Genomic DNA, 17,323 nt, shown 5'->3' on the forward strand with positions numbered 1-17,323 from the left:
TCTAAAGGCTGAGATGTCAGTGGAGGGAACTTACAAAGAGAATTCTGAAGATTCAGTAGCTCTGTGGGTCCTGAGCATTGAAGTATCATCCTTCACAGCATGACAAGTGTGAGGAGTTTCAAGGCCTTAATTTTGGTGTTATTTTTGGAGATGATTTGGGTTTCTGTAGTTCTGGCTTTCTCTAGGATCAGAGTCATGCTTTGTAGCAAAGGCTGCCAAGCTAAACTTTTCTCTGGGTGAGAAAGCACGTGTTTACCCACGTGCAGAGCTGAGCGCCAGTGTCTTGCTGTAATTGCCTCTGTAAAACCTTTTCCTCAAATATTACTCTTTGCCTCTGTGGAAAAACAGCATCTTTAGCAAAAAGGACAAGTGGGCAAAAGGTTTCTCCCGTACCACCAGAGGGGCAGCATTTAAAAATGGAAGTGGCTTGTGTAACCTACTTTTCTTTGGTTTTAAAATAACAGTGCACAGATTTGCATTTGTTTTTAATTCTTGGCCCTGTGACCCCTGCTTCTGTTTGACTTGATAAATTCCATCTCGCCTTCCACAGGCAACCATTCAATCCTGAACTTTTCCTAATGTGTTTCATCAATAGAATTTTAGGTAAGTTACCAGTTTTCTACACTTGGAATTTTGCATTGAGAAGAAGAAAAGTATTTGTCAGTAATATTTTATTCCTGGGTCTCTCATTTTAAGTTATTTTTATAGCTGTCTAATATAATTACTATGCATAATTAGGTAGTGTATAGAACATAATACAGAGGCCCTGGCAATTCTCTATAAAAGTGACTCCATTATTTTTGTTGTTATTCTGTAGCCAACTCTGAGTTAAAACACAACAAAAGATAAATCTTGTAGACTATCTATTTTGTCCACTTAAACACACATGTTTGCATATACAGATGTGTATATGACACAAATTTCATGAGAAAAAATAAAGGAAAAATCACTGTTTGAAAACAAAGAAGTGACTAAGTAAATTTAGAATTATTTCCAGAAACACAAGAACAAGTATTGTTACATTATTTTCATTGATGAGAAACAGAATAGCTCCATAGAAAGATTTTAGGATCCCTAACAAAGTTCTGGTGGATACATGACATATAGATGGAAATCAATATGCATATATGATCCACCACTAAGTAGGCATATTTTTGTTATTTTTTTTCAAAATATTAGGTTAGTGAAAAAGTAATTGCAGTTTTGGACTGTGAAGTTTAAATCATTACAACTAGGCTCAAATACATCTTTATTAATCAAAATAGGAATTACTACAATCAACTTATTTTTTGCCAGTGAGAAATAAGTTTGATCATTCCTGTAGAATAAAAATCCATACTCTGTAATTCAATAAACTCTTGGAAGGCATTTTCTGCATCCTGGTGGTTGTGAAAGCGTTTTTCCTGCAAAAAGTTGTTGAGATGCTTGAAGTGGTAGTCGGCTGGCAAGAGGTCAGGTGAATACGGTAAATGAGGCGAAACTTTGTAGCCCAATTCATTCAACGTTTGAAGCACTAGCTGTGCAACATGTAGTCGGGCATTGTCGTGGAGAGGAATTGGGCCCTTGGTGTTGACCAATGCCGGCTGCAGGCATTGCATTTGTTGGTGCATGTCATCAATTTGCTGAGCAGACTTCTCAGATGTGATGGTTTCGCCGGGATTCAGAAAGTTGCAGTAAATCATACTGGCAGCAGAACACCAAACAGTGACCACGACCATTTCTTGGTGGAAGTTTGGCTTTGGGAAGTGCTTTGGAGCTTTGTCTAGGTCCAACCACAGAGCTAGCCATCGCTAGTTGTCATAAAAAATCCACTTTTCATTGCATATTACAATTCGATGGAGACATGGTTCCTTGCTGTTGTGTAGAATAAGAGAAGACAACACTTCAAAATGATATTTTTGATTTTTCCTCAGCTCATGAGGCACCCACTTATCGAGCCTTTTCACCTTTCCAATTTTCTGCAAATGCTGAACAACTGTAGAATGGTCGACCTTGAGTTCTCTGGCAACTTCTCCTGTTGTTGTAAGAGAATCAGCTTCAATGATTGCTCAGAATTTGTCGTTGTCAACTTCCAATGGTTGGTCACTATGCTCCTCATCTTTAAGGATCGCCTGTCCTTTGCAGAACTTCTTAAACCACCACTACACTGTACATTCATTAGCAGTGCCTGGGCCAAATGGATTGTTCATGTTGCCAGTTGTCTCTGCTGCCTTACAATCCATTTAAAACTGGAATAAGAAAATTGCTCGAATTTGCTTTTTGTCTAACATTATTTCCATAGTCTAAAATAAGTAGCAAGTCATTAGCAAAAAAAGCAAGAAATGCACATTAAAAAGATGTATAACATAACCACATTTATGAGGAATGTATTCCAATGTCAAATCGCAAATTTCAACAATGTAAAAACTGCAATTATGCCTGCACTAGCCTAATATAAGGGTTCATCAATTTTTTTCAATTGCAAAAGTATTCGGGCATATTGTAATATTTCAAGCAATTCAGAAATACTTGAAGAAACAGTGGCTCTTTTCCTCAGTAGTCCCACTCCTGAGGAAAATAATATCAATTGCCTGACTGTCTGGTGTACATCCCTTTACATAAACATATAAAATCATGTACATGCATAATTTATCATGTTTTGCTTTTTATTCAAAACAGAAGGCGAATCATAGTGCGTATTACCCCAAAATTTGTTTTTGCCATTTATTCATAAAAGACATTTTTGGGTTCAATATATATTTGAATTATTCTTTTTAATGGCAACATAAATGAATTTACTCACTGCATTAAGTCTGCTAGATATGTCATAACAAAATATCCCAGACTAGGTGGTTTGAAGAGCATAAATGTATTTCCTGACAGTTCTAGAGGCTGGAAGTCTTAAGATCAAGGTGCTGGTGGGGTTGGTTTCTGGTGAGGGCTCTCTTCTTGGGTTGCAGATGGCTACATTTACTCTGTGCATGCATGTTGCTGGTATCTCTTCCTCTTCTTATGAGGGCATCAATCCTATTGGATTACAGCCTCACCCTATGACCTCATTTATCTTTAATTTACCTCCTTAAAGGCTCTATCTCCATATATAGTCACACCATGGGGTAAGGCTCAACCTATGAGTTTTGGGAAAGACAATTCAGCCCACAACACTGACCAATTCCTCTATTAATCGGCACATAAAGTTTGTTCGTTAATCAATTTAACTACACCTTTCAAAATAACCTTAATTTTTGTAAAGATGATTCTCATACATCATATATATGTAACAGAAAAAAAATGCAATGTATAGAGGGAAATGTAATTCCCCAAATTCATTCATGCCAAACAAATCACTGTTAATATCTGGTAAACATTCTACATAGCTATATGTAAATAGACAGAAGGACAGATAGGTAAGTAAGTAGGTGGAACAATACATAGATATGAGATAAATTCTCTTCTTGGTGAAGGAGATGTCAATGAGTTCTACTCTATTAGTTCCCACAAGAGTTGATTGTTAAAAAGAGCCTGGCAACTCCCCACCCTTGCTTCCTCTCTCACCATGTTATCTATGCTCACACCAGCTTCCCTACACATTCTACCAGGAGTGGAAGCAGCCTGAAGCCCTTACCAGATGCAGATGCCAATCTTAAACTTTTTAGCAATCAGAATCATGTGCCAAACAAGCCTATTTCTTTATAAATTACCCTGTCTCAGGTATTCATTTACAGCAATGCAAAACAGACTAAGACGCCTTCTACCTCTTTTTCCCTCTTCTCTTCTCATCCCCAAGGAGACACTGATCCACAACATGTTACTATAGATTCATTTGCATTTTCTAGAAATTTACATAAGGAAATCATAGACTGTGTATGCTTTTTTCCCTAGACTTCAAAACTCAGAATAATTATTTTGAGAGTTAAACAGCTAGCTGTGGGTATCAATAGTCAGCTCATTTTTATTGTTGAATTGTATTTAACTGTATAGATATACCACAACTTACTTATACAACTATCTTTTGATAGGCAGCCAGGTTGTTTTCAATTTTTTATGGGTTTTTTTTTTTTTTTAATTTAGATGGAGTCTCACTCTGTCTCCTAGGCTGGAGTGCAGTGGCGCGATCTCAGCTCACTGCAACAACTGCCTCCCCGGTTCAAGTAATTCTCATTCTCTGCCTCAGCCTCCCGAGTAGCTGGGATAACAGGTGCCTGCGACCATGGCAGGCTAATTTTTGTATTTTTAGTAGAGATGGGTTTTTGGCATTTTGGCCAGACTGGTCCTGAACTCCTGACCACCTGATCCACCTGCCTCGGCCTCCCAAAGTGCTGGGATTAGAGGCATGAGCCACCACACCTGGCTTGTATAGAAGTTTCTGTACGGATATGTGCTTTCAATTTCTCTTGAGTAAGTTTTAGGAGTGCAGTGACAGGATCACATGGAAGGTGTATGTTTGATGTTTGAAGAAACTGCTCAACTGTTTTTCAAAGTTGTTGTACTAGGACGATGGGGTTTTCTAAATATGCAATTATGTCATCTGCAAACAGGGACAATTTGACTTCCTCTTTTCCTAATTGAATCCCCTTTATTTCTTTCTCCTGCTTGATTTCCCTGGCCAGAACTTCCAACACTGTGTTGAATAGGAGTGGTGAGAGAGGGCATCCCTGTCTTGTGCCAGTTTTCAAAGGGAATGCTTCCAGTTTTTGCCCATTCAATATGATATTGGCTGTGGGTTTGTCATAAACAGCTCTTATTATTTTGAGATACGTCCCATCAATACCTAATTTGTTGAGAGTTTTTAGCATGAAGGGCTGTTGAGTTTTGTCAAAGGCCTTTTCTGCATCTTTTGAGATAATCATGTGGTTTTTGTCTTTGGTTCTGTTTATATGCTGGATAACATTTATGGATTTGCATATGTTGAACCAGCCTTGCATCCCAGGGATGAAGCCCACTTGATCATGGTGGATAAGCTTTTTGATGTGCTGCTGGATTCGGTTTGCCAGTATTTTATTGAAGATTTTTGAATTGATGTTCATCAGGGATATTGATCTAAAATTCTCTTTTTTTGTTGTGTCTCTGCCAGGCTTTGGTATCAGGATGATGTTGGCCTCATAAAATGAGTTGGGGAGGATTCTCTCTTTTTCTATTGATTGGAATAGTTTCAGAAGGAATGGTACTAATTCCTCCTTGTACCTCTGGTAGAATTTGGCTGTGAATCTGTCTGGTCCTGGATGTTTTTTTGGTTGATAGGCTATTAATTATTGCCTCAGTTTCAGAGCTTGTTATTGGTCTATTCAGGGATTCAACTTCTACCTAGTATAGTCTTGGGAGGGTGTATGTGTCCAGGAATTTATCCATTTCTTCTAGATTTTCTAGTTTATTTGCGTAGAGGTGTTTATAGTATTCTCTGATGGTAGTTTGTATTTCTGCAGGATTGGTGGTGATATCCCCTTTATCATTTTTTATTGCATCTATTTGATCCTTCTCCTTTTTCTTCTTTAATAGTCTTGCTAGCGGTATATCAATTTTGTTGATCTTTTCAAAAATAAGCAACTTCAACAAAGTCTCAGGATACAAAATCAATGTGCAAAAATCACAAACATTCTTATACACAAATAACAGACAGAGAGCCAAATCATGAGTGAACTCCCATTCACAATTGCTTCAAAGAGAATAAAATACCTAGGAATCCAAATTACAAAGGATGTGAAGGACCTCTTCAAGGAGAACTACAAACCACTGCTCAACGAAATAAAAGAGGACACAAACAAATGGAAGAACATTCCATGCTCATGGATAGGAAGAATCAATATTGTGAAAATGGCCATACTGCCTAAGGTAATTTATAGATTCAATGCCATCCCCATCAAGCTACCAATGACTTTCTTCACAGAATTGGAAAAAACTACTTTAAAGTTCAAATGGAACCAAAAAAGATTCCGCATTGCCAAGACAATCTTAAGCCAAAAGAACAAAGCTGGAGGCATCACACTACCTGACTTCAAACTATACTACAAGGTTACAGTAACCAAAATAATATGCCGGTACCAAAACAGAGATATAGACAAATGGAACAGAACAGAGCCCTCATAAATAATACCACACATCTACAACCGTCTGATCTTTGACAAACCTGACAAAAACAAGAAATGGGGAAAGCATTCCCTATTTAATAAATGGTGCTGGGAAAACTGGCTAGCCATATGTAGAAAGCTGAAACTGGATCCCTTCCTTACACCTTATACAAAAATTAATTCAAGATGGATTAAAGACTTAAATATTAGACTTAAACCTATAAAAATCCTAGAAGAAAACCTAGGCAATACCATTCAGGACAGAGGCATGGTCAAGGACTTCACGTCTAAAACACCAAAAGCATTGGCAACAAAAGCCACAATTGACAATTGGGATCTAATTAAACTAAAGAGTTCCTGCACATCCAAAGAAACTACCATCAGAGTGAACAGGCAACCTACAGAATGGGAGAAAATTTTTGCAATCTACCCATCTGACAAAGGGCTAATATCCAGAATCTAGAAAGAACTTAAATAAATTTACAAGAAAAAATCAAACAACCCCATCAAAAAGTAGGCAAAGGATATGAACAGACACTTCTCAAAAGAAGACATTTATGCAACCAACAGACACATGAAAAAATGCTCATCATCACTAGCCATCAGAATGCAAATCAAAACCACAATGAGATACCATCTCACACCAATTAGAATGGTGATCATTAAAAAGTCAGGAAACAACAGGTGCCGGAGAGGATGTGGAGAAATAGGAACACTTTTACACTGTTCGTGGGGCTGTAAACTAGTTCAACCATTGTGGAAGACAGTGTGGTGATTCCTCAAGGATCTACAACTAGAAATACCATTTGACTCAGCAATCCTATGACTGGGTGTATACCCAAAGGATTATAAATCATGCTGCTCTAAAGACACATGCACACGTATGTTTATTGCGTCACTATTCACAATAGCAAAGACATGGAACCAACCCAAATGTACATCAGTGATAGACTAGATTAAGAAAATGTGGCACATATACACCATGGAGTCCTATGCAGCCATGAAAATGATGAGTTCATGTCCTTTGTAGGGACATGGATGAAGCTGGAAACCTCATTCTCAGCAAACTATCGCAAGGACAAAAAACCAAACACCGCTTGTTCTCACTCATGGGTGGGAATTGAACAATGAGAACACCTGGACACAGGAAGGGGAGCATCACACACCAGGGCCTGTCATGGGGTGGGGAGAGCGGGGAGAGATAGCATTAAGAGATATACCTAATGTAAATGACGAGTTAATGGGTGCAGCACACCAACATGGCACATGTATACATATGTAATAAACCTGCACATTGTGCACATGTACCCTAGAACTTAAAGTATAATAATAAAAAAAAGTGGTTGTACCATTCTGACCAGGAATGTGTAAGAAATCCAGTTCTGTCATATTCTACCTTTGTGGATGAGGGCAGTCTTTTTAAATTTAGTCTTTCTATACAGGAGTGTAATGATTACTCATTATGGTTTTAGTTTGGATTTCCTTAATGACTAGTAATGTTGAGCATATTTAATGTGCTTATTTAACATCCATATATCCTCTTTTGGGATGTATCTGCTCAAATTGTTTGCCCATTTAAAATATTGAGCGTTTAATTTTCTTATTATTGAGTTTTGAACATTTTTTATATATTTTAGGAATAAGTCCTTTATCAGATGCAAATAATTTCTGTCTGTGGCTAGTCTCTTGATTCTTTTAATAGTGTCTTTTAAAGAGCAAACGTTTTAAATTTTGGCGAAATCTAATTTATTGTGTTTTATGAATTGTAATTTGTCATATCTAAGAAATCTGCCTAATCCAATATCACAAAGAGCTTTTCGTGTGTTTTTATCTAGAGTTTTTAAATTTTATGTGTTACATGTAGATCCCTTATCCATTTTGAGTTAATTTTTGTGAATGGTGTTTGGTGTGGACTGGAGTTCGATTGTTTGTCTGTGTATATCCAATCGACCTAGCCTTGTTTTTTGAAAAGACCATATGTTCTTCAGTGAATCACCTTTGCCCCTTTGTCAAAAATCTCTTGTCCATATATATGTGTGGGCCTATTTCTAGAATCTATTTTGTGTCACTGATCTAATTCTCTAATTCTCTGTTATTTTACCTGTATCACACTGTCTTTATTACTGTAGCTTTATTCATAATAAATCTTATAATCAGGTAAGATTAGTCTTTGAACTCTTTTAAAAACACTGCTTTGGCTATTATAATATGGATTTTGAAAGAGTCCATTTCGACAAAAAAAAGTTTCTACTGGCATTTCGATTGGTATTTCATTGAATCTAAGATCATTCTTGAGGAGAGTTGTCATCTTAACAATATTATGTTTTCTAACCCTTGAACAAGGTATAGCTGTCTATATTAGGGTTCTTCAGAGAAACAGAACCAATACAATGTCTCTCTCTCTCTCTGTGTGTATAGGTACATATAGACAAAAACAGAGAGAGACAGTGAAGCAGAGATTTATTATAAAAAATTGGCTTACATGATTATGGAGGCTGGCAAGTCCAAAATTTGCAGGGTAGATTCACAGGCTGGAGAGAGCCAGTGCTGCAATTCTAGCCTCAAGGCTGTTTACTCTAACACCAGAAAGAACCTATGTTGCAGATGAAGTCTGAAGGCAGTCAACTAGAGGATTTTTCTCTTGCTCAGGGAAGAAGTCTTTCAACTGACTGGGTGAGGCCCACCCACATTAGGGAAGGCAATCTGTTTTACTTGGTGTACAAATTTAACTGTTAATCTCACCCAAAACAACCTTGCAGAAACATCCAGAATAATGTTTGATTTAATACCTGGACATTATGTGGCGCAGCCAAGTTGAAATATAGAATTCACATATTCTTCATATATTTAGGGTTTTTATTTCTTTTATCAGTGTTTCATCATTTTTGGTATACAGGTTTTATACATCTTTTATTAAACTTCTCTCTAAATTTTCAAGTTTTTGATGTCATGGCAAATTGTATTTTTTGTTTCAATTTCCAATAGTTTGTTCCTAGTATGTATAAATGCATTTGATTATTGTAAGTAAGTATCCAGAAAACTTACTATACTGAATCCTTTAATGTCTGACTTATCAGGTCAAGGTCTAGTAGATTTTTTGTAGATTCCAACACATGTACATAGAAAATCATGTATCCTGAATATAAAGACAGTTTTACTTCTTTTTTCCAATCCGAATTTCTTTAATTTCCAAGGAATGACAGAATAAATCCATTTCTACATCTTTAAATTCTTCTGTAAGTGGATGTTTGGTTAATGTTCTGAAGAAGGTTATGTGGATATTCTGTTTTCTTATCTAAATTTTAAGCTGTGTGAAAGAGGGCAGGAATATATATTCTTTTTCATTTAGAATTCATCAAAGTTCTCTATACAAGGCGGATGCTCGATACCTTTATGATGATCAACCAGCCTAATCAGTAGTGTGCAGAATACAAAGGAGGGAACTCAATTGCAGGCTGCTAAGTTAAATATAAGAAATGTATTTTGTTTCTATTCAAAGTCGTTTAAAAAAATTATTAGTGAGAAACATCACTCTTTCTTTTTTTCATTAAATTTATAAAGTTACAAAACTGAAGAAACAATATATTTTATTCCACCTTGTTCTTCAGTTGCATATAAAATGTCCCAGGAAATAACTGGAGAGCAACAGTTATAATTCAAACTTTCCATCTTCTGGGCTATAACACCGTAGTGTTTAAGAAAAAAAGCCTTGGCCGGGCGCGGTGGCTCAAGCCTGTAATCCCAGCACTTTGGGAGGCCGAGATGGGCGGATCACGAGGTCAGGAGATCGAGACCATCCTGGCTAACACGGTGAAACCCCGTCTCTACTAAGAAATACAAAAAAAATAGCCGGGCGAGGTGGCAGCGCCTGTAGTCCCAGCTACTGGGGAGGCTGAGGCCGGAGAATGGCGTGAACCCGGGAGGCGGAGCTTGCAGTGAGCTGAGATCCGGCCACTGCACTCCAGCCTGGGCTACAGAGCGAGACTCCGTCTCAAAAAAAAAAAAAAAAAAAAAAAAAGAAAAGAAAAAAAGCCTTGATTCTACACTTGTGTTTAGAATCCCAGATCTCTTACTAAATAGCATTAATATTTTGAGCAAGATAACTTTTATGTACCACAATTTTCCCATATGTAAAATGGAAATAATAGTACAATTTTACATTTAAATTGAGACTCAATGTTCTGGCACAATGATTATAGAAAAAATTAACTACAACAATGTAAAAATATATATGTTTCTAATCTGAACATTTAGTAATATATTTATGTGCTCTGACAAAAATTAATTTAACCCTCATTTTTTTCTGTTTCTCTGTGGAATATGCATTTTTTTAAAGGCAGATCCAATTTCTTTCGGATGAAATAATTTTGCCCCAAGAGAAGACAACATCATACTTTAAGGCAACCTTTTAAGTATATACAAGTGTCAAGTATCTTGTTTTACAAAATCCTTTTTCTAAATTGTTCAGAAATTTGACACACAGCAACCCTATAAAATATTTTAAAATAGTTGTAATGTGCATAATCTGTTCAATAAGTAGAGTTGTTCAGATTATGGCAAAGCGAAGATTCAAACTGAAACCCAAGTTTTTTTCATTATATTTTGTGGTCTAATTTTTCTGAAAATGCACACATACACACCATACACATAGCCCTGGCAGCTAGAAAAGGACCTCTTCTTTGTTTCAGGACCTAAAATTTCTATAGAATCACATATATGCTTCAAGCTGTAGCATTTATCATGATTCATTACATTTCAATTTTATGGGCCCATCTTTTCTAGTAGACCATGAGCTCCTTGAAAATGAGTTTCATGTCCTATTTGTCTTTGTAAGCTCTATGGCAAATATTGCCGGTCACATATTGGTGTTTCATAAAGGTTTGTTGTACTCAATTCTTACAAGATTTTGTTGTTTTCTTTGGAAGATGATAGGTGTCTGGGGGTGAGCTTGGAGAGAAACTTCCTTCTCTCTTCATGTAACTTCTCTGCCTTCATTTTCTATAATCTGATAGGTAAATATAAAGTTCTACATTTGCTTTGTGGTGAGTCTTTCAGTGCACAAAGAATAAAGTCTGATTGATCTTAATTTTCAGATTACTTAGTGTGAGGTGTATGTATCCATGATTAGGGATGCTACCTGAAGAACCAGTTCCTTGGCTGAGGAATGGGAAGAAGATTGAGCACATGTGGCAGTTTATTCTCTTTCCATTTATTCTCTTCACACAAACCACTGTTGTTCCTGAAGATCACATTTTAGGGGATCAAGCATGGGAGTGTGTGGGGCAGGGAGCAGACAGTGGTCAGAGGCAGCTCCATGAAATGAGAGTCAAAGGGGAAAGAGAAAATCTGAACTTGAATCAGCTCATGATGAAATGTAATAGTGCCTCTGACATCTTGTTGCAGGGCTTGTTCCTGGAAATCCTTTTAATGCAGCCCCCACAATGATGAATAAATGATATGATGGGTCAAAGTTTGGCTCATTAGTATGAACAGTCATAATTACATTAAATTAAAAGGAAACTTGAGAGTTGATGTTTCCCAAGGCTTGGACAGGTCGGGATATGGCAGAGGCATGAAGGTAGATGTTCCCTGGCCCATTCTGAAGGCCAGACCATGCTGAGATTGGTGTTCCTCAAAACAGACCCTAACAATGTTACCATAGTAAAGAAATGGTGTAGTTGCCAAGATAGTAGTCATGGGCTTAATTTCAGAGATGAGGGCATGCATTGAGCAGACGGGAAAGTCACTTGGTAGACTTGGGCACTGTGGATGGTCAAGAGGAAAAGGGCCAAACAAGAGCGGCAGACGTGGCTGATTCAGGCATTTTACTGCTTCCCAATCACATGCTCACTTCCTGGTGTAGCCCTGGGTGCGTTTTCTACCAATATTAAGGTTAACAAGAATTAATTAGACCAGATATTCTACAAGTATTAAGGAAATACATTCACAGTTATAAATTAAACAGCTGCAAGAGGACTCAGGTAATTCTTGCCACTTTTATCCTAGTAACCTGGCATAGACATATCAATACAATGTGATCTACCTAAGAATGAATACCATGAGTGTATTTTATTTCAAGGCTAACAGGACCCTAAGTGTATACCATTGGCAACCTAAACATGCCCTTGTATAGCACGTTTCTTATCTATGCACAAAGAGCCAGAATAGTTGTGGGCATATGAATGTGAATATTACTGCTAACATGTCTATGCATGTGCTTATTAATGCTGATATTATCTAATTTACACCTAATAAATAAACATACTCTTTATGAAATGGGGAAAGATGTTCTCTTGCCCTCTTTTCCCCATCTTGGAGAATTGAATTCTCCAAGCAATTGAATCACTCTGAACTTCTTTTGTCACCACATCTTCTTTTTTTTATTTTTTATTTTTTTATTATTATACTTTAAGTTCTAGGGTACATGTGCACAATGTGCAGGTTTGTTACATATGTATACTTGTGCCATATTGGTGTGCTGCACCCATTAACTCGTCAGCACCCATCAACTCGTCATTTACAACAGGTATAACTCCCAATGCCATCCCTCCCTCCTCCCCCCTCCCTATAATAGGCCCCGGTGTGTGATGTTCCCCTTCCCGAGTCCAAGTGATCTCATTGTTCAATTCCCACCTATGAGTGAGAACATGCGGTGTGTGGTTTTCTGTTCTTGTGATAGTTTGCTGAGAATGATCATTTCCAGCTGCATCCATGTCCCTACAAAGGATACAAACTCATCCCTTTTTATGGCTGCATAGTATTCCACGGTGTATATGTGCCACATCTTCTTAATCCAGTCTGTCACTGATGGACATTTGGGTTGATTCCAAGTCTTTGTGAATAGTGCCACAATAAACATAAGTGTGCATGTATCTTTATAGCAGCATGATTTATAATCCTTTGGGTATATACCCAGTAATGGGATGGCTGGGTCATATGGTATTTCTAGTTCTAGATCCTTGAGGAATCGCCATACTATTTTCCACAATGGTTGAACTCATTTACAATCCCACCAACAGTGTAAAAGTGTTCCTATTTCTCCACATCCTCTCCAGCACCTGTTGTTTCCTGACTTTTTAATGATCGCCATTCTAACTGGTGTGAGATGGTATCTCATTGTGGTTTTGATTTGTATTTCTCTGATGGCCAGTGATGATGAGCATTTTTTCATGTGTCTGTTGGCTGTATGAATGTCTTCTTTTGAGAAATGTCTGTTCATATCCTTTGCCCACTTTTTGATGGGATTGTTTGTTTTTTCCTTGTAAATTTGTTTGAGTTCTTTGTAGATTCTGGATATTAGCCCTTTGTCTGATGAGTAGATTGCAAAACTTTTCTCCCATTCTGTAGGTTGCCTGTTCACTCTGATGGTAGTTTCTTTTGCTGTGCAGAAGCTCTTTAGTTTAATTAGATTCCATTTGTCAATTTTGGCTTTTGTTGCCGTTGCTTTTGGTGTTTTAGACATGAAGTCCTTGCCCATGCCTATGTCCTGAATGGTATTACCTAGCTTTTCTTCTAGGATTTTTATGGTATTAGGTCTAACATTTAAGTCTCTAATCCATCTTGAATTAATTTTCGTATAAGGAGTAAGGAAAAGATCCAGTTTCAGCTTTCTACTTATGGCTAGCCAATTTTCCCAGCATCGTTTATTAAATAGGGAATCCTTTCCCCATTTCTTGTTTTTCTCAGGTTTGTCAAAGATCAGATGGCTGTAGATGTGTGGTATTATTTCTGAGGACTCTGTTCTGCCCATTGGTCTATATCTCTGTTTTGGTACCAGTACCATGCTGTTTTGGTTACTGTAGCCTTGTAGTACAGCCTGAAGTCAGGTAGTGTGATGCCTCCAGCTTTGTTCTTTTGACTTAGGATTGCCTTGGCAATGTGGGCTCTTTTTTGGTTCCATATGAACTTTAAAACAGTTTTTTCCAATTCTGTGAAGAAAGTCATTGGTAGCTTGATGGGGATGGCATTGAATCTATAAATTACCTTGGGCAGTATGGCCATTTTGACTGTATTGATTCTTCCTATCCATGAGCATTGTATGTTCTTCCATTTGTTTGTATCCTCTTTTATTTCGTTGAGCAGTGGTTTGTAGTTCTCCTTGAAGAGGTCTTTACATCCCTTGTAAGTTGGATTTCTAGGTATTTTATTCTCTTTGAAGCAATTGTGAATGGAAGTCCATTCCAGATTTGGCTCTCTGTTTGTCTGTTACTGGTGTATAAGAATGCCTGTGATTTTTGCACATTAATTTTGTATCCTGAGACTTTGCTGAAGTTGCTTATCAGCTTAAGGAGATTTTGGGCTGAGACAATGGGGTTTTCTAAATATACAATCATGTCATCTGCAAACAGGGACAATTTGACTTCTTCTTTTCCTAACTGAATACCCTTGATTTCTTTCTCTTGCCTGATTGCCCTAGCCAGAACTTCCAACACTCTGTTGAATAAGAGTGGTGAGAGAGGGCATCCCTGTCTTGTGCCAGTTTTCAAAGGGAATTTTTCCAGTTTTTGCCCATTCAGTATGATATTGGCTGTGGGTTTGTCATAAAAAGCTCTTATTATTTTGAGATACATTCCATCAATACCAAATTTATTGGGAGTTTTTAGCATGAAGGGCTGTTGAATTTTGTCAAAGGCCTTTTCTGCATCTATTGAGATAATCATGTGGTTTTTGTCTTTGGTTCTGTTTATATGCTGTATTACATTTATTGATTTGCGTATGTTGAACCAGCCTTGCATCCCAGGGATAAAGCCCACTTGATCATGGTGGATAAGCTTTTCAATGTGCTGCTGGATTCGGTTTGCCAGTATTTTATTGAGGATTTTTTGCATCAATGTTCATCAGGGATATTGATCTAAAATTCTCTTTTATTGTTGTGTCTCTGCCAGGCTATGGTATCAGGATGATGTTGGCCTCATAAAATGAGTCAGGGAGGATTCCCTCTTTTTCTATTGATTGGAATAGTTTCAGAAGGAATGGTACCAGCTCCTCTTTGTACCTCTGGTAGAATTCAGCTGTGAATCCATCTGGCCCTGGACTTTTTTTGGTTGGTAGGCTACTAATTATTGCCTCAATTTCAGAACATGCTATTGGTCTATTCAGGGATTCAACTTCTTCCTGGTTTAGTCTTGAGAGAGTGTAAGTGTCCAGGAAATTATCCATTTCTTCTAGATTTTCTAGTTTATTTGCGTAGAGGTGTTTATAGTATTCTCTGATGGTAGTTTGTATTTCTGTGGGGTCGGTGGTGATATCCCCTTTATCATTTTTTATTGCATCTATTTGATTCTTCTCTCTTTTCTTCTTTATTAGTCTTGCTAGCGGTCTATCAATTTTGTTGATCTTTTCAAAAAAACAACTCCTGGATTCATTGATTTTTTGGAGGGTTTTTTGTGTCTCTATCTCCTTCAGTTCTGCTCTGATCTTAGTTATTTCTTGCCTTCTGCTAGCTTTTGAATATGTTTGCTCTTGCTTCTCTAATTCATTTAATTGTGATGTTAGAGTGTCAATTTTAGACTTTTCCAGATTTCTCTTGTGGGCATTTAGTGCTATAAATTTCACTCTACACACTGCTTTAAATGTGTCCCAGAGATTCTGGTATGCTGTATCTTTGTTCTCATTGGTTTCAAAGAACATCTTTATTTCTGCCTTCATTTCGTTATGTACCCAGTAGTCATTCGGGAGCAGGTTGTTCAGTTTCCATGTAGTTGAGCGGTTTTGATTGAGTTTCCTAGTCCTGAGTTCTAGTTTGATTGCACTGTGGTCTGAGAGACAGTTTGTTATAATTTCTGTTCTTGTACATTTGCTGAAGAGTGCTTTACTTCCAATTATGTGGTCAATTTTGGAATAAGTGCAATGTGGTACTGAGAAGAATGTATATTCTGTTGTTTTGGGGTGGAGAGTTCTATAGATGTCTATTAGGTCTGCTTGGTTCAGAGTTGAGTTCAATTCCTGGATATCCTTGTTAACTTTCTGTCTCGTTGATCTGTCTAATGTTGACAGTGTGGTGTTGAAGTCTCCCATTATTATTGTATGGGAGTCTAAGTCTCTTTGTAAGTCTCTAAGGACTTGCTTTATGAATCTGGGTGTTCCTGTATTGGGTGCATATATATTTAGGATAGTTAGCTCTTCCTCTTGAATTTATCCTTTTACCACTATGTAATGGCCTTCTTTGTCTCTTTTGATCTTTAATGGTTTAAAGTCTGTTCTATCAGAGACTAGGATTGCAACCCCTGCTGTTTTTTGTTCTCCATTTGCTTGGTAGATCTTCCTCCATCCCTTTATTTTGAGCCTATGTGTGTCTCTGCATGTGAGAGGGGTCTCCTGAATACAGCAAACTGATGGGTCTTGACTCTTTATCCGGTTTGCCAGTGTGTGTCTTTTAATTGGACCATTTAGTCCATTTACATTTAAGGTTAAGATTGTTATGTGTGAACTTGATCCTGTCATTGTGATATTAACTGGTTATTTTGCTCATTAGTTGATGCAGTTTCTTCCTAGCCTCGATGGTCTTTACATTTTGGCATGTTTTTGCAATGGCTGGTACCGGTTGTTCCTTTCCATGTTTAGTGCTTCCTTCAGGATCTCTTGTAGGGCAGACCTGTGTCACCACATCTTCTTCCCCGATTCTGACTCTGACTCTCTTTTCCACTTTTAAGGACTCTTGTGATGACATTGGGCCCATCCACACAATTGAGGATGAACACCCTATTTTAAGTTCCCGTGATCAGCCACCTTGACTCCATCTGCAACCTTAATTTCCCTTTGCTGTGTAATGTACCATATACACTGATTCTGAGGATTAGGAGGGAGACACCTTTGGGGGACCATGATTCTTCCTACCATACTCTGGATAGTAGCAGGAGGGATTTTTGTGATCTAGGCAGGCATTCTAGCTGTTTCTCAATCCTTGATTATGCTGCTTAAACAGAGGATTCCTCTCTCTTTGAACACCTGAACTAATTGTAGTCTCCAATTGTATTTGATACAGACAGCAATGGATTGGGGGGACAGTGGTGGTAATGCATACAATGGGAAGGTGGCTACTATAAAAATTATGCAAAATTATGAAATTTTTTAGTAATTACTTTTCAATCCAAAGGAAAATAAAACATTTCTTATATTGATAGCTCTGCATGGTAGTTAGTCCCTCAAAATTCTTAATTCTGATATTTTAAAGTATTTCCTCCATAGTTCAGAGATTCTACAGATGATGAAAACTCATCTCTCTTTTTTTTTTTTTTTTTTTTTTTTTTGAGACAGAGTCTTGCTCTGTCACCAGGCTG

The 17,323-nt window shown here is 37.5% G+C and overlaps 1 pseudogene; it reads right to left on the reverse strand.

Moving 5' to 3' along the window:
• Positions 1–1,252: 1,252 nt before the first annotated feature.
• LOC139356625 (histone-lysine N-methyltransferase SETMAR-like) lies at positions 1,253–2,328 on the reverse strand (annotated as a pseudogene).
• Between the last annotated feature and the right edge of the window lie 14,995 nt (positions 2,329–17,323).

Source organism: Macaca nemestrina, chromosome 1, assembly GCF_043159975.1.
Source record: "Macaca nemestrina isolate mMacNem1 chromosome 1, mMacNem.hap1, whole genome shotgun sequence".
In the NCBI taxonomy this organism is placed as follows: Eukaryota; Metazoa; Chordata; class Mammalia; order Primates; family Cercopithecidae; genus Macaca; species Macaca nemestrina.